The 24,328-nt window shown below is 43.3% G+C and overlaps 1 protein-coding gene and 1 long non-coding RNA gene across 2 annotated transcripts in view; one reads left to right on the plus strand and one right to left on the minus strand.

Annotated features, from left to right (window-relative positions):
• The window catches only part of LOC142210858 (tetraspanin-4-like), a 118,660-nt gene extending 107,302 nt beyond the window's left edge, over positions 1–11,358 (minus strand). Inside the window, exon 1 of the mRNA XM_075280324.1 lies at positions 11,139–11,358. The gene's annotated coding sequence lies outside the window, so the exon portion shown is untranslated. The remainder of the gene's footprint in view (positions 1–11,138) is intronic.
• LOC142210868 (uncharacterized) overlaps positions 1–24,328 on the plus strand; it is an 892,280-nt gene that overhangs the window by 648,477 nt on the left and 219,475 nt on the right. The gene's annotated exons all lie outside the window — the stretch shown is intronic.

Here is a 24,328-nt window from a genome sequence, read left to right on the forward strand (position 1 = left end):
TGGATTTTTTTTTTCTCTAGCCCCCACCATTCGCAAGCAATCAATGTTAGTTTTTATGCCTGATATGATATTTAGGTTCTTTACTGTCAGGAGGGCGGTGTCAGACAGGAGCAAACAAGGGGTGCGATTCTGAGCTCTGACACTGGCTGACTCTGACTGGAGCTCTGATTCACTCCTCCCTGCCTGACACTGCCTTTCTGACATTACAGAGCCTAAACAGCACATCAGGCACCAAAACTAACTGTGCTTGTTGCTTGGGAGAGGTATTAGCTAGAAAAAAAAGTGGAACAGGTTCTATTAACAGATACTAAAAGCTTAAGTTGGTTGAGGAAGTGAAAGGTCCCTTTAACCATATTCCAAATTGTTTTCAATCCTTTTTGGGAAATGTCTGATCGTCAACGTTCTAGATTTGCAAAACTGCAAAGATTAACTAAGTTTCATTTTCATTAAGTTGCCAAAAAGTTGAGAGGTCCTAACAATTCCAGTTATTATTGTCTTTTATCTATGAAACCCTGTTGTGAGACTTAGCAAAAAAAAAAAAGTTGCAGATGCAGAAAAGAACTCGGCAGAAACACAACTCAGTTTTTTCTGCAGTATTTTTCATAGTTTTCCTCTGCAATTTCTGACCCTATTATTCCTATAAGGAAAATGCCAGTGTTTCCACAGGTATAGATGACATGCTGCCATTTTTTTTTTTTAAAGCAGCTTCTCAGCTGTTGATTTCTTTCTGCAATGTGTGGATGGGATTAGGCAGAATCCCATCCACTTTGCAAGCAATGTAAAATGCAGCGTTTTTGCCGCGGCATTTCCACATAGGCCAAAACGTTGCATTTTCGCAACATAGGGCCCAGCCTTACTCACATTTTTCACCACAAGTTTTTATAAGAACTTTATTAACCCATGGGTCAGTGAATTGTTAATAGTATGATACTAAAAATAAATAGACAACTGTGTCCACAGATGCTTAGCTTCAAGAGAAGAGCACTGAGGCACTGTCTGTTTGGGGAAGAGGCTTCCTTTGATAACAAGAGACCTAATATTTTCATGCTTTTATTGTTCACTATTTCCCTCTCTGTCAATGCAAAATACAAGTCTGCCTTTCATTACACTGTTCGCTTCAGTCAGCACCGATCAAAATACTATTTTGTATCAACATACTGCCCGCACAATAGAGCCTGGTCTCCATGCTAAATATCTATTCCAGAAATGTATATCTGACAGTACTCACAATCATCACTAAGATACCCCATGTCTCTGATTGTGTAAATTGGTCTCTTTTATAATTGGGTGACCTACTACTGCAAACAAAATATGACACCTATAAAGAAGACTGTCCCTACATGGAGATGTAATAATGCAAGACTGGACATATTACTGGAGATAGGTGGCCAATGTGGCTAGAAGTTTACTGTTGGTCCCTAGAGTGATCTAGTGGCTACTCAAGACTACAGTAGTTTTTCCAACCCTGGTGTGAATGGCATGTGCAGCTTTAAGTACCTTCTAACATGTCATTGAGACATGCAGATAACAGTGATTTGTGCTCAGATGCTGTGGCCTGGAACCCTGACCATTTTGCAGGAGTCCTGGGGTCAAACACCACGACCTTTTAGAGTAAAATGATAGCTGTCTTATCTGTTAGATACCTTGATGCATCTTCTATAAAAGCAATTAAATTGTAATGTTGATATGACCTTTATTCTTCTACTATGTGGTGGTGCCAAACTCTGGACCACCACCAGTGGGGATCTTCTTTAACTTTTATTGGATTTTCCTTTCAGAAACATTGACAGAATGTTTCCTTTTTCATATTGGAGCTGACGTTCATTGGGTTGGTTATAAGTACACGTTCTTCTGTATCAACATTTCTCCCACAAGAAGAATTTACACATAGAAGTGCAAGCTTCCGGCATTATTCTTACATAGACCTCCATCTTTGAAATGGTATGTTTGTGTTCAGTAGCACAATGCTACAGGCGCTGCCCCAATGCAGGGCATAAACTGGGCCTTATTATCAGCTGCTGCCCTACATTAAACAGTTAGAAAATGTCAGAGGTTTCGAAATATATATGAAAGAGTGCAGACCACATGGGCCATTTGGTTCTTATCGTCTGTCAAATTCTCAGTTTCTCCCTTAATTGTATTTGTGAAGAGTTCCATGTCTGGGGTGCGCACACTTGCTGAAAGCTCAGCAATAAAAATAAAGTGGGACGTGGCGGGAACCTGGACAGGCCTCTCCAAACACCTCCAATAAGGAGATCCCAGGGGCTCAGCAGGCAGCAGGAAATCTGTAGAGCTCTGAGGTGAATAAGACACAATGCACGCAGCCTAGTGCTCATGCGGCTCCATACAGGCTGGCCAAGGGAGTCACTCCTGGCAGCATGTGTGTGCAATAAAAAGTGGAATAGCGGATTGATTCATGTAAATTCCAGATGTGAGTTTATCGCTCCCACCTCAGGGCCCACGGCACTCTGGCGTGCGGCAGCCAGCAGGGCTTTAGGTAGAAGCCATTCTGACAGAGAATACTTCATGTTCTACACAACCAGTAAATACTTTTAGGCCTCCAGTAATCCTGAAGTCGGAATTACAAGTTTTACTGCATTTAAGTTCTGTTCCAGATATGTAGATTTTATTGTTGTTTCACCAGATCTCAATAGAGTTTATAGAATCTTATGTTCAAGAAAGTGACAAGACATTAAACAAACCAGCATTTGCACATGAGGAGGCTCTTCTTTTTCATGATAAAAAATATTTGAAATTCACAAAACTAGCAAAAATAGTTTATTTCCTATAGTACAGGACCCAAATATAGGGAGGACATGTGTGCTGGAGCCTCCACCACCTAGAGAACCTAATGGGCCTCTACTGCCTCCCTGCAGAGTGTTTGGAGATCTTACCCAGCGCTGAAGGTGACCACAAGCCTAAGGCCAGGTCCAGCAAATATCTGTTGTGGATTTTGTAGTTGCATGCAGATTTTTTTTGGTTGGTTTGCCACAGAATTCACCCTATTCCGTCATATGAATGGGGCCATTATGCCTCAAATCCCCTATAGGTGGTTCTTTCCAGCATTCGTGTACCTAGCTGAAAATCTAAGCTAACACCTTGCTGGTTCAGATTTTGCAATCATTTACTCTAATGTGGTGTAAATTATGATTAATGTGGTGCAGGTGATGGTACTGCCCATGCCTCCCCCCTGCCCATTTCAATAAATGTGGCAATGCTGGAGCAAAAACACCACTTGTGATTATTTATTTAGACCAAGAAAGTGGCCTAACAATAAGGATAAATCCCCATTATGGTACTTTTTTTTCACTCTTGTCCATAGGCTGTCTCCGGTATCGCAGTTCTGCTCCATCCAAGTGAATGAAGCTGCTATTCACGGCACACAGCCCATGGACAAGAGCAGTGGGGTTTTTTTATATATATATAGGGCATGGGGTTTATATATTTCTAAGAGGTACCCTAGACCATGCTTAACCATCTATGTGCACCGGTGAGTAGCAAAGTTATGCTGGATTGCAGCTACAAATAGTTTTGTTTTAACATACAAAATGGAAATGGTCATAAAGTCCGCCAGTATAAAAGCTGAGCACACAAAGCAACCACATCAAATATGTGAAATTCTTTCCCTGAATTCAAGTTGATGTTTGCTGTGAACTGCCACATATTATCTTTGGATGTAATGTTGCTGGATCATAGAGACTTTTATCTTCACTTTGTATTCAAAGAACTCAAGTGGTGACTAAGCAGACATACAGGATATGGAGAGGTCATGGGGAAAACCCTTACGTTAATGGTAAGTACATAACACAGGCCTGAGACATGGTGCCAGGCAGATGTGTTCAGGATCCCTCTGTCTGATGGAAAACATATGCTGCACATATGATCGTCTTTACTGTGTAACTATGTCCTCAGTAAGATTTGTCACAAAACCCTGTAGAGCCAAAGTGACCAGTTATACCACGTAACTGTTAGGGAACCCTGGAACGGGGACACAAGAGACAGTGAGCCCTAGGCTTATGCCCCCCGCTCTCCCTTCCTATTGCCAGGCCCTATCCTACGTAATAGGCGGCAACCACGAAGACGTTCCCTCCCTGAGTATGTGACACACAAAACGCAGACAAGACGAACAACAACAATGGGAAGTCAACTTAGCCAAGGGTCAGTAACAGTCGGGCAATACAGTACCAAATCGGAGTCCAAGAAGAGAAGTCAGTGAGGAAAGCCAAAGGTCAAGTATAATAGAGTAATCAAAAACAGCGAAAGTCAGAGCAGGTATGCGCATGGCAATAGCAAGCGCCGGTGTGAATAGGAACCAAGGTTAAATAGGGAGGAAGAACCCGCCCATGGAGTTGACAGGAAGGCAGCTGTCAATCACAGGGCAAGGCCAGATTAACCTCTAGAGGATCAGAGCAAACTGAAGGTGAAGGAGATGGGTGTGGTGGAAAATCAATTACCAAGGTGAAAGAATAGGGCAGTGTTCAGACAGAGCAAGGAGAACCAAACGGAAAAAAATCACAACCGAACACATCTCCTGCGCCGCAGCATGCGGCCGGATGTTACAGTAACTAGGAAAGAAAGTCATTAGGATAAACTACTGCACTGTGGCATCCTCTTCTGACAGTTCAGGAGGTGTCTGCCATAAAGGAGAGATGATAAGTAGATTAGCACTGGGGTCTTATAGTGCAAACTCCTATCATTCAAAAGAAAGGAGGACTTATGTGTCTCATTTCAATGGCACATCAGTCACAAATGTGTGCTGCTGCTCAATTCATTCTCTATGGGATAGGCAGAGTTGGGCAGATACATCTTTATCAGTCCCATACACGTTAAATAAAACTGCAGCGGGCATGCATGACTATTGATCCATTCAAATGGAAGATACAGGACAGGTAGAGATCCAGGGTAGCACAGATCAGACAACTTTGGATAGGTGATACATTGTTGTTATTATTCTACAAATAAAAAGTCATATTATATTTATACAATAGGAATTTTTTTTAACAGTGGGGGTCCCAATGCTAGTACTCCCACCAATTAGAGGAACGGAGGGTCCTCCCTTAAACCTGGGGTAAAATGGGGGGAAAGGGCCAGCAGTTTTGCCTCATTTTTTACTACAGTCTACAGAGCTAAAAGGAAACAGACGCGTGTCCTTATCGCTCATAACAACTCAAGGAGATCTTGATAATTATGTCACTCCACACAGACCTAACTGGAGGTGGTCCTATCCTCTGCTTTTCTTCACAGTTTCTAGAAAAAAATAAAGAACATGGGATCTAACCTTGTATCTTCGGTACATATGCCCTAGTGCCTTAAGACACTACTGAGCTGGATGGCGTTTGAGTTGTTGACCTCTGGGTTAAGAAGTTGTGAGTCTAGATTGAATACAATATTGTATGAAAGTTTTCCTGCAGGGAAGACCCCAGGGTGGGAACACCTTCCGTTGAACACTCAGCTCCCGTTCCCACCAACGCTTTCTATTCTAAGCTTGCATTTGTGGATAAAAAGCTTTCACTGTGCTCAGTTCTATGCATGGCGAGCTCTCTGACCTAGTCCTTGTTTTTAGGACAGGGTTTTCCAAGTAGTGTGTGACTATCAAAATCTATTTTTATGTCCCAATGTTCCAAGAGTTATTTCACAATTGCTGCCAAAGTCCAACCGACTCAAAGACTAGCTACTTCTATTCCAATTAAAAGGGGTAAGGTGAACCGAAATATGTGTTCAGGTTGAGATACCAACCTACCATCTCATGTTCCAGTAATGTAGCCATGAAACCTACAGGTTTTTTTTTTTACTATATTGGCAACCCAATCAACAGTTGTACCTAGCTCTGGTATAGGGAAAAGGGGGGTCAAAAAGCCTCTCATACATATTCAGTGCTGACCTTATATTTGATTTTACATTGGTCACTAAAGAAACAGTGTCCAGTTCTGCAAAAAACTCCCTATTTCTGAGCTTCCTCAATTGCTATATAATTTGGAGGGAGTGGTATATTAAGGCTAAAGTGGTTTTCTGATAAAAGTACATGCATTTTGCTAAAAATAAATGCAAGATAGGGCGGGTTAACATCTGCACCCGTGTGCGCTTTAGCCAATCCGGCAGGTTTCCGTCTTCTGCCCCGAGAAGCTGGACAGGGGACTGAAAACTGGCAGTCAGTTTTCAAACCCAATCAAGTGAATGGGTTTGAAAAGTGAGCGCCCGTGAGCGTTTTGTACCTGTCCGCGACGAAACCGTTTTTTTTTTTAACCGGACACAAAGTTGGACATGTGTCCGGTTAAAAAAAAAAACAGTTTTGCCACGGACAGGTACAAAACGCTCACGGGCGCTCACTTTTCAAACCCATTCACTTGAATGGGTTTGAAAACGGTCTGCCAGGTTTCCATCCCCTGTCTTGTTTCTCAGGGCAGAAGATGGAAACCCAGCTGGATTGGCTAAGGTGCGTACAGGCACAGATGTGAACATGCCCATACTGATCTTTTAAATCCACTTATGTACCCACACTCACAGTCCATGCTCGCTGATTAGTCTTTGTTGACTAGGCCATGGCAGTGGCATGCCATATTCATCATGACTGTAGAAGCCAGGTCTTGGACATAGTGGTGTTCTCAGTATGGGCTAGTCAGTGGGACCATGATGGGCCACATTTATAGGTCTTTAAAGCATTGCGGAATATGATGGCACTATACAAGTAAACTAAATAAATAATAAATAGGTAAAAAAAAACTGCTAAAAATAACCACACAACTGTGCATGTTATACTGTGTTTTTTTTTAAAATATTTGCATTAAGTCATCTATTTCTGTCCAATCTAACTTAGGACAGAATGTGATCTTTGACATACATGTGTGTCACTTGTAAACACATCTGCAGCTTTCCCACATTCTGCCCATTGCTGAACTGCAGTTGACTCTTCGATTTAATCTCCTTTGCAGAACCTTTTTGGAGGTCATTGAACCACAAAGCCAGGAGCAGAAGATTGTAAGACCACTCTGACTAAAGCAGTATGAGTAGTCCTGTATATTGTATGGAATTCGTAGTACTATATATTGTATAGAATAATTTGACTTGGTAGTACCTCGTGGAAGTTCCTGAGCCTTACGAATAAGTCATGTACTCTTCTGTGGGTGTCCATAAATACAGAACATTTCATCATCTGACATTAGAGCAAAAGTGGACTTGAACATCTCGGAGTAAAGAGACAGAACTCAAGCCTAAAAGATGCAGTTTAGAATTTAGAAAGTATATATATATATATATATATATATATATATATATATATATATATATATATGATGATGTCACTATCTCCAGACCAGAGGACATGGTTGCATGGAATAGTAATTATTAGCGATAGCCTCCCCCCTTCTCCATGTCTGTATTTCCATCCAAGTGACAGTTTTATTAGTTGACAAGCTTAGTCACTGGATCTGTGGTTTTCTTGTAAAATCAGTTGAACCAACACCCATAAAAAGTGATGTTCCATCTAGTTGAAAACATGTCAGTTTTTCTTCCAACCAAAACAATGTAGAATTTAACAATACTGCAAAGTGCAGCCGTCTAGTATGTTGGAAACTATTTTCAAGAGAAGATATTTGGGTGAACCAATAATCCATTTATTCTGATTGCCATATTAGGAGTCAGGCGTTAATTTTTTCCTAATATGGGGTAAAAAGCATCTACATCACGATGGCTTTTTTGCCTTCCTCTAGAAGAACATGGTAGGATTATAACTTGGACTTGATGGATTTGAGTTTTTATTCAGTGCCTTGCCAGAAACTAGTCACATGGAGAGGGTAGAAATGTTACTCTTTGGGACCACGGCTGTAGTGTTGATCCCTGTGGATCAATTGATCCTCCAGCTTTGTATGTATAGGACATGTCTATAGAGGGTCCTGTATGTATAATGATTTACTAAAATCTGCCAAAATTCCGACATAATTTACACCAAGAAACTGTTAGCTTGACTTGCACAATATTTATCAAGTATTTAACCACTTTTTAGACACTTCTTGTATGAAAAGGGTCCGTGTGTTTTCCGCACGATGTCCGCACGAGTCATGTGGAGAGGAAGATAGTTCTTGAAGTGCTTTTCTCTCCACATGTTCCATGCAAACACTGCGTGTAAAACACACGGACCCCATTATAGTCTATAGTTCTTTCAGTACTCACCGCTTGTCATTGCGTTCGGTATTCCATTCGGGGGATCCCCATGCAGACTTCCCCAACGGAATACTGAACACAGATGTGAACCAGGCCTAACTTGTCTGATCAGGGGGTACTTTAATTGTTTGTTTTTTTTAAATCCTGATTGTCAAAAAATGACTGATCATGACAAGCAATGATATTTTTAGCTGGCCAGAAATTTGTAGCACACCCAATCATCATTTGGTGGACTAAGGCCTCGTTCACATCTGCATTGGTATTCCCCATACGGACTCCCCCCGAATGGAATGCTGAACGTATTTGCAAGCGCTGTGCAGTGAAAGCACACGGATCCCCATAGACTATAATGGGGTCCATGTGCTTGCCGTGAGATCTCTGCAGGGAACATGCAAAGAGGAAAGTGAAGAGAGGTTTCCTCTCTGCAAGACTCATGCGGAGGTCTCGCTGTAAGCACACGGACCCCATTATAATCTATGGGGTCCGTGTGCTTTTACTGCACACCACTTGGAAATGCATTCGATAGTCCGTTTGGGGGGTCCCCATACCGACTCCACAAATGGATTACAAAACGCAGATGTGAAGGAGGGGTAAAGATAGTCGTTAGATGGTTACAAACATTTGCAGCATTTACGTGGCTGACTATTAGACAAAATGGGCAAAATCTTACAGAATTTTAGCTCTAACTTCCCTGTACTCCTTGTTGTCACTTTTTTAGAAACCTACACAGTAATAGGTGATATCAGTGGAAGCTCCCAGCAGCAAAAACCCAAAAATCAGCTTATTCATAAGAGAACTACAATCCCTTATATACTGTAAATAAACTGCAGCTCTAAACATCAGGAATTATCTTACCTGGCTGTGTGGAATCAAATAGAGCACCCCAATTTTTACCTATTACGCCAGTCTATTAATCACATCTGCACTGGGCTCTCCAGTGTTCGGGTCCACTGGGGGAACCAGAACAACAGAGAGCCAGACCATTAAAACCGCGGTTACATGCAGACACCAGCAGACCTCATTGTGTATAATATTTCATACTGAAACCGATGGAGTGAAAAGTCCTCTACGCAGGACTTTTCTCTCCACCGATTTTTGGCAGTTTCTGCGCTGATGTGAACTTAGCTTAAACTATACAATTCCTTGAATTTAATGAGTGCAATATTCTAAATCCACTACTTCACAATTCCATCACATTACATATGAAACACAGCTCTTCTAAGTCAAGGTCACACATCATACTATACTGCTCCATGCCCAGGACCAGTGTATAGGGACATGGTCCCATGCAGTGTTAATTGAATCAGTAAGGGAGTTTTACATCCTGCCAAACCTTCATTCTTCATGGCAATTATAACGTCTGCCAAACTTTAATTACCAAATACAGAAGTCCATGGCAGTGTACAGAATGCCATCCCCGAATACCAAGAACTGCACCCAGCCTAGGCCTGATCACACATCCAAAGCATTCTCACCAACAACAAATGCAAAACACTGGAGACACAAGCCTTCATGTCAAATAACTCGCTTAAAGCTTCACCAACTTCACATTTCGGGTTGTAAATGTCTTTGTAGCTGCAGACAGTAACTTTGTGTACTTCAGACACTTGGCTACCAACACTTGCATGTTTATCCCTGCCAAATGTCAGTCCATTTAATGAGTTAGTAAAAGGAAGTCAGACCCTTACTTTCTAGTAAAATCTACTGCTAAGACCACAGACAGGAGACCACAAAACTGTGGATTTACTGGAACCTATAGCTTGTGGAACCACAATACCCAGCATTTACTGTAAACACCATTTCTGAATTTAGTGACCACATCAAAGACATTGTTCTATAAGACATAGCTCTTATGGGGGCCACAGACATGCCAAAAATTCATAGTTGACCAATAAAAGTATTAAGAGCTATAATAGGTATGGTTGTTCTATTAGAACAATTAGAAACAAGGGTGTAGATAGAAGTGAGGACCCCGGTCTCAATAGAGCCCCTTGTGGTGCTGGCAGATACTAAACCTATAATCACTTGAGACAGAGGGACATGTTTATGCCCCATGGTTCTAGGGTTCATTTTCCAAACCTGTACAGATCTTCACCACCCATTTTATAATGGATTCAGCCAAACGGTTTGGAGCAGTAAACCCCATTTCTTCACGGCCCCCATTGTGATGGTTTGTCTGTAAGGCTTATACAACATTTCTTAAAATAGTTATAAACATCATACAGAAGAAGGGTAAATGGCTAAATGACCATTACTGTTGTTTAAACCGGCCATACTTAACCAATGACACTGAGCAAAGGATGAAAGATAAACCACTGTGGAACCTGTTACAACCAACTGCGCCATATACAGTCTAATACGAGAGGCTATTGGACAAAAGTACTAAACATGTCTGATAGCTTGACAGCGGCCAACCAGTTATATTCCACCTCACAAACATTTAGGTCGAAATCGTTCATTTTGGCAAACTTTAGACTAATGTGTACAGACAGACTCCTAGCATTATAGTTATATATGATGCTATGACTAGCGACTACAGTACGGAACGGTATTTCACTGGGAGACGGGACTTCTAGCATCATAGATATCTATAAAGTTTCACGGATGAAACTCGATCATGTGAATGCCGTCTTAGAGTTTCACTTTAGAAAAGTTAATACTAATGAGAATTTATACCAGTCAATAGCGTATAAATAGGAAAAGTTATATACCATGAGCATACAGCAAGGGCATGGAAGAAACTGAACACTAGCCAAAGAAGGGACTCTGTTCTGCACCAATTCATAAGTAAGTCTCGTGTTTGCAACATTTCAGGTTAGAATGTAAGCTCTTCTGGATTCTCTGTACATTGCAGATGCCATTGGCAATAAACTAGCCTACTTTCATACCCATGTGTTACAGAACTCAATTGCCATAGAGAATGTTGCTACAACTTTTCAAAGAAGCCCTGACTTGTACAGTTAACAAAGGATGTCGCTTACCTCTGTATGGATGTACAGAAAGGGGAAGCCTCACAAAGGTCTAGTAGATAACAGGACTCCTGATAGCGGATGTTATTCTTGCTCCTCTATGCTTCTCCACAGCACCATGAACTATACAGTAATCCCCTTTCAGTTGCAAAGCTCTCAGTGTCTGTAGTTCCCTAGTGTCAGCTCAGCAAAGTGTCTGGCTGCGAGGGTAGTGGCACTGCTAAAAGAGGGGCTGGGACTAGCTTTGTGATTGGGAGTTGTTAGGTGAGGGTCTTACCGGAGGAAATGGGAGGGGGTATGCACTCCTATGGGAGCCGCACAAGGGGTTCTGCTTAATTCAGACAATATGTGTGTGTGACAGGCTATTTTTAATACTGGCGAGAAGATTTCCCAAACTTTTTCCACTTCACAAACTAAAGGAATTTCTGTTTAGCAACTATAACCTTTTCTCCATACTTGGATGAGACTCAAACTGAAGTATTCGAGAACACAGATGAAATGTCCCCTGAGCCTTGCTTCTCAAAATTTTTGAAGGTTTTTTTTTTTGTTTTGGATGCCATTCAGACCAGTGTGGTACAAACACTTTCCTGTAATATATAAGATCATTGAGAGGAATTCATGTTAAACTCTGCATTTGTATTGTCTGTTGACATCTGGTTTAACTTGCAGACACTTAGTGATTTGACCAGGAAATAATAGAAGGAAATGATGCATTAAGAAAATACACATTTTATATCCAAGAGAGAGGTAAATGGAGGTGAGGCCAATTGAGTAGCTTTAGAATGCTGACATAGATAGATAGATAGATAGATAGATAGATAGATAGATAGATAGATAGAGATATAGTGAGAAGGTAACAGGCAGAGTATTGGAGTCCAGATATATCAGCCCCAGGTTTCTGACATATGTGTGGTTGAGGGCAGATCCGGAGTAGGCCTCAGCCCAGTTGTAGAGTTGTAGATCCTTGGCTCATTACTGGGCCAGAAAAAGGCTACAGCTCTTGCATTCCAGTGTAGATCAATGGGGTTAAAGGAGATGTATGGTGCTGTCCTGTAACCCTGAGTCCAGTGAGACAATATTGTGCTTGTTTTGTACGTGTGGCTGGAAGTAAGCCACACGTAAAGTTAGTTTATCAGTTCTGTTTAGTTAGTTGCTCAGACGAGCAGGATTTTATTTTGTTTTTGCCTGAAGTTAAGGCTGTGTTTTATTTTGTTCATTTTGTGCCTGACATGAAGGGTTATTTATTTTCCTGTTTTTTCTAAATAAATCACTTTGCTGCATATTTTGTGTCGCTGTCTTGACTGCTTCTACTGAGCTAACTTTCCCACAATACATGGCAGTCCTGCTTCTACACATAAGCACAAAGTCTATAGGGAGTCAAATATTAAAACTGAGAGTCTTGAGTAGTTGATACCTTTTTAATGACTAACAAAAATGATGACAGATTGCAAGCACCGAACACTTTATTCCTGTGACCCGGACGGCTGATTAAGTCGTCCGGGTCTTGACCGGGCGTGGGTTGCGCTCCTTCCTCCTTCCCCCCTCCCGGCAGCTGTCGCTGGCCTGGGCGTGGTTTGGGGAAGGGGCGTGGCTTGTTCCCCCTATTTGGGCTCCGGCGCTGGGCGGGGACTTCCTCTTTGACCCCCGCCAGCGCCAGGAGTCTGAAGGAGCGTCGCGATGGCAGAGAACACCCGGCAACAGCAGCTCATGGAGCTGCTGCAACAGCAGGTAAGAGATGAGGGGACGGCATGGCTGGAGTCACTGCTCACCTCGAGCAGGGGTTCCAGCCTGCCTCCCGCTCCACCGGAGTCGCAGCGGGCGGCCTCTACCCGGCCTAGCAGGACGGCGAGGCCTCCCGTGCAGCTGTCTCCTGACACGGCCCCTAGTGCTCGGAGCAGGGCTCCGGCGCGGGGGTCCGTGCGGTCTGTTTCGCGTGCTGCCCGGGCTTCTGTGCATACCGGGCAGCGCGCAAGTTCTATGGCAGGTAGTGCCGGCGCCCGGCCTCGCGGGCGCCGGCCTCCTGCGCGCGTGGCTGATGCGGCTGTGGGGGGCAAGGCTTTGCCCCCTCCGGCCATTTTGGATGTGGTGGCCCCTAGCTTACCGGCTCTGGCTGCCCCCCTGGTCCCCCAGAGTTCTGCAGGGAGTGCCCCCCCCTATGGTGGCCTCCCAGCAGGCCCAGGCTGTGTTGGCCCCAGTTGGGCCTAGTGACCCCCCGGCTTTTGCTGCTCCCTTGGCACCCCCACCACCGCCGGGTAGATTGGCGCGGTGGTTTGGGAGGGCAACTACCACCCCTACAGGGGCAGACAGTCTTGCGGTTTCCCGTGATGTAGCGGCCGGCGTATCCGCCCAGGCCTCCTCTGCTGCGCCTTTGCAGGTGAGCGTCAGCGCGGCAGAGGCTTCCCCCGAACTGATTCAGGAAAGTGAGGAGGAGTTTTTTGAAGTAGATTTATTAGGTTGCCAGTTTGGGGGTTCCTTTTACTATGATATGTGTTTGCCCATGGGGTGCTCCATCTCTTGCCGTTATTTTGAAGTATTTAGCACGTTTTTAGAATGGGTTGTTCGGCAAGAGACGGGGTCCTCGTCGGTTATTCACTATTTAGATGATTTTCTTTTTGTTGGTCCTGCTTCATCGCGTTTGTGTGAATATTTGCTTAACACTTTCCGCTTCTTTTCAGGTTACTTCGGGGTCCCTTTGGCCCGTGATAAGACGGAGGGTCCGGTTTCTTCACTCTCCTTCCTGGGTATACTTATTGATTCGGACCGTATGATCCTTCAGCTCCCGCAGGATAAGTTGTCTTGCCTACGTGTGGATTTGGACTTTTGCTTGTCGGCCCGCAAGGTTCAGCTATCTCGCTTGCAGTCCTTGCTGGGACAGTTGGCCTTTGCTTGTAGGATTTTTCCTATGGGGCGTGTTTTTTCACGCCGTTTGTCTATGGCCACAGCGGGGGTTCGCATGCCGCATCATTACGTGCGGATAACGAGTGTCCTGCGGGAGGACCTGAAGGTCTGGAAGTCCTTTTTGTTAGATTATTCTGGTGTTTTGTGTTTCCCTGAGAAGGAGTTGTGCAATGCTGACCTCCAGCTTTTCATGGATGCAGCCGGTTCTTTTGGTTATGGGGCCGTTTTTGGTTCGTGCTGGTCCGCTGCCCCATGGTCCCAGAGTTGGTTGTCTGCTGGATTCACGCGCAACCTCACCTTATTGGAATTGTTTCCAATTGTGGTGGCTTTGGAGTTGTGGGGCGCGGATATGGCGAACAAGCGAGTTTTGTTTTGGTGCGATAATGAGAGTGCAGTCTCTGCGATTAATTGCCTTTCCTCCAGCTCTTTGCCTGTTTTGTCTTTGCTGCGACGTTTGGTTTTAAAATGTCTTCAATTTAATGTGGTTTTCAAAGCTCGCCATGTGCCGGGTGTTAATAATGTTGTTGCTGATGCTCTTTCTCGTTTTCAGTGGGAGCGCTTCAGAGATATGCACCCGAGAGCGGATTTGGTGGGCTGCCCGTGCCCTCCTTTGCTGTGGGACCTGGTTCTGCAGTCTTGAGCCCATTGCTACGTGATTCAGTTACGGCGGCGACATGGTCGGCACATGGTAAGGCGTGGGGTGAGTGGCTGTCCTTCGGTCAGCCGGAAAGACGGTTGGATTCTGAATGTTGTAGGGACTTGACGTTTTCTTACCTGTCTCGTTTGAAGTCTGAGGGTGTATCTGCTTCTACTGCCGCTAGGTTGTCGGGTGTCGCTTTCGGGCTTAAGCTGTTCGGTGTTCCTGATGTTACTAAAGAATTTGCTTTTCAGCTGATTTTGCGTGGTTGGAAGAAGTCGGCGCGCCCTGTGGATAGGCGGCGGCCGGTTTAGTTTTTTCTGTTACGCCGCTTGGTCGGTGTGGCGGAGTCGGTCTGTTCCTCGCCTTTTGAGGCCGAGCTATTGAGTTGTGCGTTTGTTTTAGCCTTTTTTGGCTAGTCGCCCCGTCGCGGCGTGCCGCGGGTGGGTTGGCTGCGGATGATGTGGTTGTTTTACAGGATTCCCTCCGTGTCCGGGTTAAACGGTCTAAGACGGATCCTTATGGTCAGGGTACATGGTTAAATATTTCGCCTCTAGAGGGCCCTTTATGTCCGGTCGACCGGGTGCGTCATTTTATCTCGGTTCGTCCCCCGTCCAGTCAGTTTTTGGTTCATGCGAATGGATCCTTTCTTACCAGATTCCGGTTTGATTTCTTGTTTAAGTGTTGTCTCATCGCTTTGGGTGTGCCCCCGGAAGATTTCGGTACTCACTCGTTCCGTATAGGGGCAGCTACGGCGGCCGATGCTGCGGGCCTTACTGAGGATGAGATGAAACGGATTGGTCGTTGGCGGTCCAGTTGTTACAGGCGCTATGTTCGCCCGGGTCTTCTCGCTGTTTAGTTGGTTATTTTGCTGTACTCTTGCTTGTTTGTGTTTTTCTCTTTCGCTCAATACTGTGTTTGTTTGTCCTTTTCTCCCTCTTCATCGTTTAATTCGGATATGATTGTAATCTATAAAAAAAAAAAAAAAAAAAAAAAAAGGATTTTTGTCTTTAATTAATGAAGTTTTTTGTTGTTTTTTAGGTCAGTATCCGGTGGTCTGGATTCTCGGCCACTCTTATGTGTATTGGGCGGCTCGACGTGCCGCCATCCGGCCAGGAGGCCTACAGCTGGGTTTTCAGGATGCGGAGCTGAGATGGCATGGCCTCCGGGGCATGAGCTGGTCGCAGATGCTGCCTCAGGTCGTTGAAATTGGTAGATCCTCCCAGGCCCCAGTGGTGCTGGTGTTTCATGCCGGTGGCAACGATTTGGGTGTGATACGCTTGTCTGAACTGATTTCATTGATCCGCTTGGATGTGGATCGCTTTCCAGCTTTCTTCCAGGATGTCGTGATTGTGTGGTCGGAGGTGGTGCCCAGGGCACGGTGGAGAGATGCCCGAGATCCAGCGGCTTTGGAGCGTGCCAGACGTCTGCTCAATTTACGGGTTTCGCGCAACGTGCGCTCCCGTGCCGGGGTAGTGGTTAGGCACAGACAGTTGGAGGGTGATAACCGGGCCCTGCTCCGCAGAGATGGCGTCCACTTGACCGATATCGGTTTAGATATTTTCTTATCTGGGCTTCAGGATGGGATAGAGCGGGCTTTGTTTATGCTCTTGGAGGGGGGGGGGTCGGACCCCTTTGTAGGTTTACGTCGGGTTCCGGTGGCGGGACCTTGCGCCTCCCCTTCCCCCCTTGTGGTCATCTGGTGTAGAAGATGAGAGGCGTCACCCGTAGAACATCACACACATGCACACCGCAGGCGGTGGCGGGGCATTCCGGTGACGCGCTTGTCGTGGTATAGAAGGGGGTAGCAGGGTTCTGCTGATGTGTTTATTAATAAAGCTGTGGCCGACCCCCACAATTTTTACCCAAGAGACTGTTTCGTGTTTTTTGTAATGTATGGGGATTTCATCAGTCGCATGGGAGGGGTGGTCCTAAGTATCTACACCACATTACGCTTGGTCTGTGTCTTTTTGTGGATAAATATGCATCCCATCAGAAATTGTGTTACACCATGCCTGATGAAGAGACCTGAGTAGTTTCAAAAGCTCGCAATCTGTCATAATTTTTGTTAGCCATTAAAAAGGTATCAACTACTGAAGACTCTCAATTTTTATATTTCATATCCACTGGTTAATATGGTACAAAGATATCTTTTTCGTTATAGGGAGTCAATGCATTTCATTAAAGTAATGATAGAATAATTATCAGCTAACTCTATACTTCTACTGTATACACTTTATATCTGACTCCCCAATCAAGGATTGCATAAGAAATGAGGTTGACACGGAAGATGAACTCAAAAAGTGGAGGAAAATGTAATGGTGACAGACAGTCATACAAGAGACAACTACATGATTATATAATCTAACATGAGACAATCTGCTTGGTGGTTACAGAATGTCTCTTTCTTTCTCTCTCTCTATCTGAGGCACCATTATTGGCGGCTATATGTCTTTGCAAAAGCACACAGGTTACAGATGCAGAACACAGCCTTATACAGAACACAGTCCTTGTTTTAGCACTTTGATTAGGCTGTTGCCCATAGCAACATTTGTAATCCAATACACATAAATGTAATATACAGGGCCATTGCTCTCCCACTGGCAATCCACAGGGTAATAATCTACACAGTAATAATGTACAAAGTTCAGTGTAGCCCACCCGTGCATCAAAGACTGTCTCACAGTTCACTTCTTTGGCTGGGTTCACAAGGTGCTTTTTTAATTGCAGTAATGAGTAGCACACTACTACGGTATGCACTTCAGCAGTAACCTAAATGCCATTCATTTGAAAATCTCTGACACAGAAAAATGTGGCACTAAAAATATCATCCAGTTATCGATTGAAAAATAGTACTGTGTGAACACAGCATGCTTGCAATTAAAAACTGTGTGTCATTCTTCAGTAAAAAAAAAAAACATACCAAGCAAATGCAACCATACTTTCAGTCAGTAGTAGGCAGGGTTGGACTGGCCCACCGGAGGATCGGGGAATCCCGCAGTGGGCCCCGAGCCTTGACAATTAGTCCTCATTATGAGGGCCTTTATGGAACCCTACTGGACCTCCACTGCCTTTTTTCAATAGGCAGTGGAGGTTTGGTAAGGCCTCTACCCTGGGCCGGTGTCAGCACCTGGCAAGTGCCGGGGCCCCAACCTCCTGAGGGGACCCACTGGGTTGCTGGGTGCTGACTCTGTGAGGTGCTAAGGGAGAGAGACTCCGTGCTGCAAGAACAGGGGTGAGCAATTCATTTTCCCATGGGGCCACATGAGAAATTTAAATGGTTCTAGATGGCTATGCGCGCTGCGGCAAATTTACCTCCACACACTTCTACACAGACTCCGCCCATTCTCAATCATTTTTCATGTGCCCCCACACAGTATAATCCTCCTACAGTCACCCGTACTTTATATGCCCCCCCATTGTAATGTTCCCCTCTAAATGTCACATGTCTAAATGTCCCTCTCCTCGTGCCCCAGTTTAAACTGACGGAAACTAGAGGGGACATGAAACTAGGGCAGCTGGAGGGGGACATTAAACAGTTTGGATAGTTGGACATTAAACTGGGGGGAAAATAGAGGCAGACATGTCCCCTCCAGCTACCCCCCCATGGTTTAATATCCTCCTCCAATTGACCCCAGTTTAATGTCACCCTCCATCTGCCCCCTAGTTTAATATCCCCGCTCCATCTGCCTCCACCTCCTGAGGAAGCCAGTCTTTGTGGCGAAATGCATAGGGGTGGTCCTTCTACATGTCATTCACTTTCTTTTGGGCGTCTAGCTGATTGTTATTATTCGAACATGACTACAGGTAATGAATAAATTTCTTGATTAGATGGGCTATGTTTGGCTAACTCTCTGGTCTTTTATATCGCATTGTCAGGGTTCAGGTTGGACACAGTATCATTTATTATACCTGTGGCATTTGCATATATGAGAGGGTGTCTCTTTGATAGGGACATTATTACTATTAAATATACTCCTGACCTTGATACTTGTGCCCTGTCTTAGGTATTACACAATTGTCTATGGTTTATCATTTTGACATGTATATATATTTGTCTTGATATATTATTTACTACCTAGGCCGGATGCCTAGGCAGAGTGAATTCCACCCGGAAGAGGACGCGGGGACCCTGCGCCGGGAGAAGACTTCAAGCAGAATCCAGCCTGACCGTCACTCGTGGACTTGGTAAGTATGATTTTATCGAATGTTGCCTACCCCTGAAACGAGCATTTCCCCCCATAGACTATAATGGGGTTCGAAATCCGTTCAAACAGTCGAACAGTGTGCGGCTGTTCAAATCGGATTTCGAACCTCGGACATTTTAGTGTTCGCTCATCTCTATTTATTATGTAGGTTATTATTAAAACTATGTATTTTAATTATTACTAATAATTATATTAATACATTTCTATAACTATATCAATATCCCTAAAGCTGTTGATCCAGAAGAAGGCGAAAACCCCTGGACACATTCGGCCAATTCGTGTCACAGGGGGAAAATTCCTTCTTGACCCCGGGAAAAGGCGATCAGTCCGAGGACCCCGGATCAAACCTGCTGATTCCTATTACAGTTGATTACTTATTATAGCTAATTGATCTTAATAATGATATTATTTTTAACTATTTTTTTGAAGAATACTATAATACTATTACTAATTTTTGAAGATTATTATTATAATACTATTACTATTATTACTATTCTATGACTATTAATATTATTATTATTAATACTATTATAGATGCTGCTGATGTTATTACAGCTCGGAGGTCTCATACTTTACCTGCGCCAGGGATGGAGGAGAATGTTGGACATGATGTTCATCCTTCCTCCGAGTATCCTGTAGATGTAGTGGAGGTGAGAATATCGGTAAGTCGCTGATCTTCTTTTCTGACTCTGGCCTTGAGGTTTCTTTGTCTCTTCATTTACTGGTCTTCTTCCGAATGGTCTTCTTCTTCCTCTTCCTCTGAAACCTTAGTGTCTCTTCTCATATCTTCTCTGTCTCTTCCTTCTCCTCTTGGCAAATCTCAGGTTCTTCTTCATGCAGTGGAGAGGGCAGGTATTTCTTCTGAGCTTCAGGGTTGGTTGGCATGAGTCGCTAAAAAATAAGGAATCAGTCAAATGTCTATTGAGACTTTCTTATACATCTATGGTAAGGACATGTGTGAATCTAATGATAACATAGTAGGCAGAATGATCACTAACCTCCATCTTGAAGAGAGGTGACGGCAGGAACTTGACGGAGTAGATGAGGAGTTGAAGATTTCTTTCTTCCATGGTGCTGGGATAAACTGGAGAGAGAACAAAACCAGATAATGGGATTAGTCATAAGATATACAGTAACTTTTATGTTACTACCATCTACAATAAATATACAAAACAATACCACATATGGGTATAACCTCTGGTGTAATTGAACAGAATACCAGAATACCTGTTACCGGAATTTCCAACTTGTCCCACCTTTTATATGCTGCCGAAGCTACATAAAAACCGTGATTGTCTACCAGGTAGGCCCATTGTTTCAGGGGTAGGAGGTCTGTGTGATCCTGCTTGCAAATTTATCGATCATCATCTGAAGAATTTAGTGGAAACTCTTCCCTCTTTTATTAGGGACTCTTCGGATATTCTTCTTAAGGTGGATGGTATTCATCTTGATGATAACATGTATCTCGTCACATGCGATGTGGAAGCATTGTATACCTCGATTCGTCACGATGACGGCCTATCTGCAGTCGAAACCTTTTTGGATATGTCCAGTACTGATAGACCCCTTGGTGAGTTCCTTCTGCGCCTCCTCAGATTTGTGCTGACGCACAACTTTTTTCTTTTTGAGGGGTTGTTTTACCTGCAGCTCCAGGGAACGGCTATGGGGGCGTCTTGTGCGCCCTCATATGCTAATCTTTCCCTGGGGCTGTGGGAGAGGATTATTTTTTCCTCTGATCCCATCCCCCTCGTAGACCACGTACAAAACTGGTGGCGGTATATAGATGATATTCTATTCATCTGGCAAGGCTCCATTCAGGAGCTGAATGAATTCATGACATCTTTGAATCAAAATGATAGGAATATTCATATTACATGGTCGTACAGTCGGCATCAAGTTGAATTTTTGGACATTAAAATTACTGTCAATGATGATGGTTATATCGATACGAATCTACATCGTAAACCTACTGCCACAAATTCTTTTCTTCATTATAGCTCTGCACACCCTCGACCACTTCTTCGAAATATTCCCACTGGACAGTTACTGAGGGCCCGCCGCATATGTTCTACGGATGAATCATTTGAATCAGCAGCAATTGATCTACAGCGGCGGTTCCTAGCACGTGGATACGATTTACATACCATCAAACGAGGTTACAATTGTGCAAAATCGGTGGATCGGGTGACTCTTCTCAAACATCAAAAAAAGAAAACTTCAAACAGAGTGGATTCCTCATCTCAGGTTAGGTTTATCACCACTTTCAATTCACATTGGGCAAGAGTAAGAGCAGTGTTACAAAAACACTGGGGCATTTTGCAACTAGACCCTATATTGCGGCAATATCTTAATCGCGTCCCTAACATCACATATAGACGTGCCAGGAACTTGAGGGATTCACTTGTTAGGAGTCACTTTGAGGAAAGTTCAGTACAAAGAACCATCAGCACACATGGCCCGAGGCCTGGTTGCAGGCCCTGTGGCCATTGTGTGGCCTGCAATAATGTGGAGTCGGTGGATACCTTTACGGACTCGTCAGGAACGCATACTTACAAAATACGATTTTCCCTCAATTGTGTATCAGTGGGAGTAATCTATGCTGCAGTTTGCCCTTGTAATCTCATTTACATCGGTATGACTTCTCAGGAGTTCCGTCGCCGAGTAAGAGAACATGTGTTAGGGATATCAAATGCCAGGGATTTGGAGAACACTGATACTCTTACTACAATTCCCAAACATTTTAAATTATTCCATAATTCTGACCCTGAACTACTTCGATTCAGGGCTATTGACCAAGTCACTCCGGGCCCACGCATGGGGAATTGGAAAAGGCTCTTAGCACAGAAAGAGAGTCGTTGGATTTATGCTTTGAAAACCACTTACCCTAAAGGCCTCAATGAAAATCTTAGTTTCTCTCCATTTCTATGAAGTACATTTTGCTTTGGTACTGTGTTTATGTTCTTCCATCGGTTGTCTCCATATTAGCGTTATTTTAATAATTTTTTTAATTTTTTTATTTTTATTTTTTCACTTTCTTTATATCATGTCGGTATGTATTATGTTTATATTTGTCTTTATTAGTTCACTGTCTTCAGTTTTTGTCTTTTTCAGATCTGTGTCTTTGTATTTGGTCCTTTACATCTGCTACAATCCATATTTCCTGTTTGCTGAGGATTATTTCTACCATCATTATTTCTACCATCAATGTTTACATCATCAATTTTTTACACCTTTATATAAAATGTTGTATGGCCTTATATATATATATATATATATATATATATATATATATATATATATATATTTATTTATTTATTTATTATTTTTTTTTCACTCGCACTGCGCACATTTATTTTTCACATTTTTTATTTTATTTTTTTTTTTATATTTTTTTTGGTTTGCTCCACATTATGTGATGTTGTATTATGATATATGATATATTTATGCTTTCACTATGTATTAACCCCTTAGCGACCCTTGACGTAACTGTACGTCATGGGTCGCATGGGGATGTATGGAGCGAGCTCACACGCTGAGCTCGCTCCATACACGGCAGATGCCGGCTGTATAATACAGCCAGGACCTGTCAATAACAGCAGCGGTCGGTGCCCGAGCCGATCGCTGCTGTTAACCCTTTACACACTGCGGTCAAACGTGACCGCAGTGTGTAAACGGCGCCGGCGGCATGGGCGCCGCCATGTTTAGCCGATTGCCGCCCTCCTGAACGTCACATGAGGGCGGTGATCGGTTGCTATGACAGCCGGAAGCCTATTGAAGGCTTCCAGGCTTGTCTCTGCCCGAGATCTATTAGACGATGCCAGAGGCATCGTCTAATAGAAGTGCTGGGATTCTGCTATTCACTGCAGTACTGTAGTATTGCAGTGAATAGTATGAGCGATCAGACCCCCTAGGTTTCAAGGTACCTAAGGGGTCTGATCATAAATGTAACAGAAGAAAAAAAAAAGTTTTTAAAAGTATTAAAAAAATAAAAAAATATAAAAGTTCAAATCACCCCCCTTTCCCTAGATTAGCTATAAAAGTAATTAAAGAACATTAAACATAAACATATTAGGTATCCCCGCGCTCCAAAATGCCCGAACTATTAGAATATTAAAACATTTATCCCGTACTGTGAACGGCGTAGCGGCAAAAAAAATAAAAACAGCCAAAAAGCGTTTTTTTCAACACTTTGCCTCCTATAAAAAATTGAATAAAAAGTGATCAAACCATCAGATCTTTCCCCAAATGGTATCAATAGAAACGTCATCTTGTCCCGCATAAAAAGACACCACAACCAGCTCCATACATGGAAATATGAAAAAGTTACAGGTGTTAGAACATGATGACACAAAAATTTTTTTCTATTTTGCAAAGTTTATCATTTTTTTAAAAGTATCAAAACATTTCAAATACTATATAAATTTGGTATCACAGCGTTCGTACTGACACGTAGAACATAGGTAACATGTCATTTGTACCAAACAGTGAACGCTGTAAAAATTAAACCCATAAGAAAATGGCGCAAATGCATTTTTTCTCCAATTGCACCTCATTCTGAATTTTTTTCCAGCTTCCCAGTACATTGCACAGCATATTGAATGATGCCATTACAAAGTACAATTTGTCCCGCAAACAATAAGCCATCATGTGACTCTGTGAACTGAAAAATGAAAAAGTTATGGCTCTTGAAATGTGAGGAGGGAAAAACGAAAATGCGAAACCAAAAAATGGCCTGGTCCTTAAGGGGTTAATATTTGTCTCAATAGGGATGCTTGTCCTGTGTTGGACATCTTCACACTATACATATTGTATAATGCACACATTCTCCTTGTCACACATTCTCCTTGTCCTTGTTACTTGCTATACATATTTGTCCAGTCTCTCTGGTTATATAATTACTCCTTTAGCACACATGGATGTTGTTTGTCCTCATTCAGATTAGGCTGGCTGCGATTTTATATATCTCTGTTGCGATCTTGCACCAGTGTATATACTTTTTAAGCCTCCACGCACACGCTCACCGAGCGGTCATTTGTTAAAGCCTGTGATTCGTATTCGCACATGCGCATTGGCTTTTTGATCGCGCATATTTATTAAGCTTTCGCGCATGCGCGAATTTAGCGGCCATTTTGCCTAGGCTCTTATATGCATTTTTACCTCTTGTGGTCCTTATTCGCGCATGCGCATTGCCTATCAGAGCGGCCATTTTCTGTATACTCTATAAGAATGAGGTACGTCTTTGGATGTATGGACCATATGATTTTAATCATATATAATTTAACACAGCTGCGTATTATATAGCACTTGACAAAGCCCTAACGGGCGAAACGCGCGTCGGGTGAGGAGTTGAGTGGGACAGGTGGCCCTCGGGCCTATACGGTCTGTATGCATTCGTTTTCATAATCTCTTTATTTTTACATCATTTATGGGTCTTTAGGTTTGTTTTATCTTTATGGGTG

The sequence above is a fragment of the Leptodactylus fuscus genome, chromosome 6 (genome assembly GCF_031893055.1).
Source record: "Leptodactylus fuscus isolate aLepFus1 chromosome 6, aLepFus1.hap2, whole genome shotgun sequence".
In the NCBI taxonomy this organism is placed as follows: Eukaryota; Metazoa; Chordata; class Amphibia; order Anura; family Leptodactylidae; genus Leptodactylus; species Leptodactylus fuscus.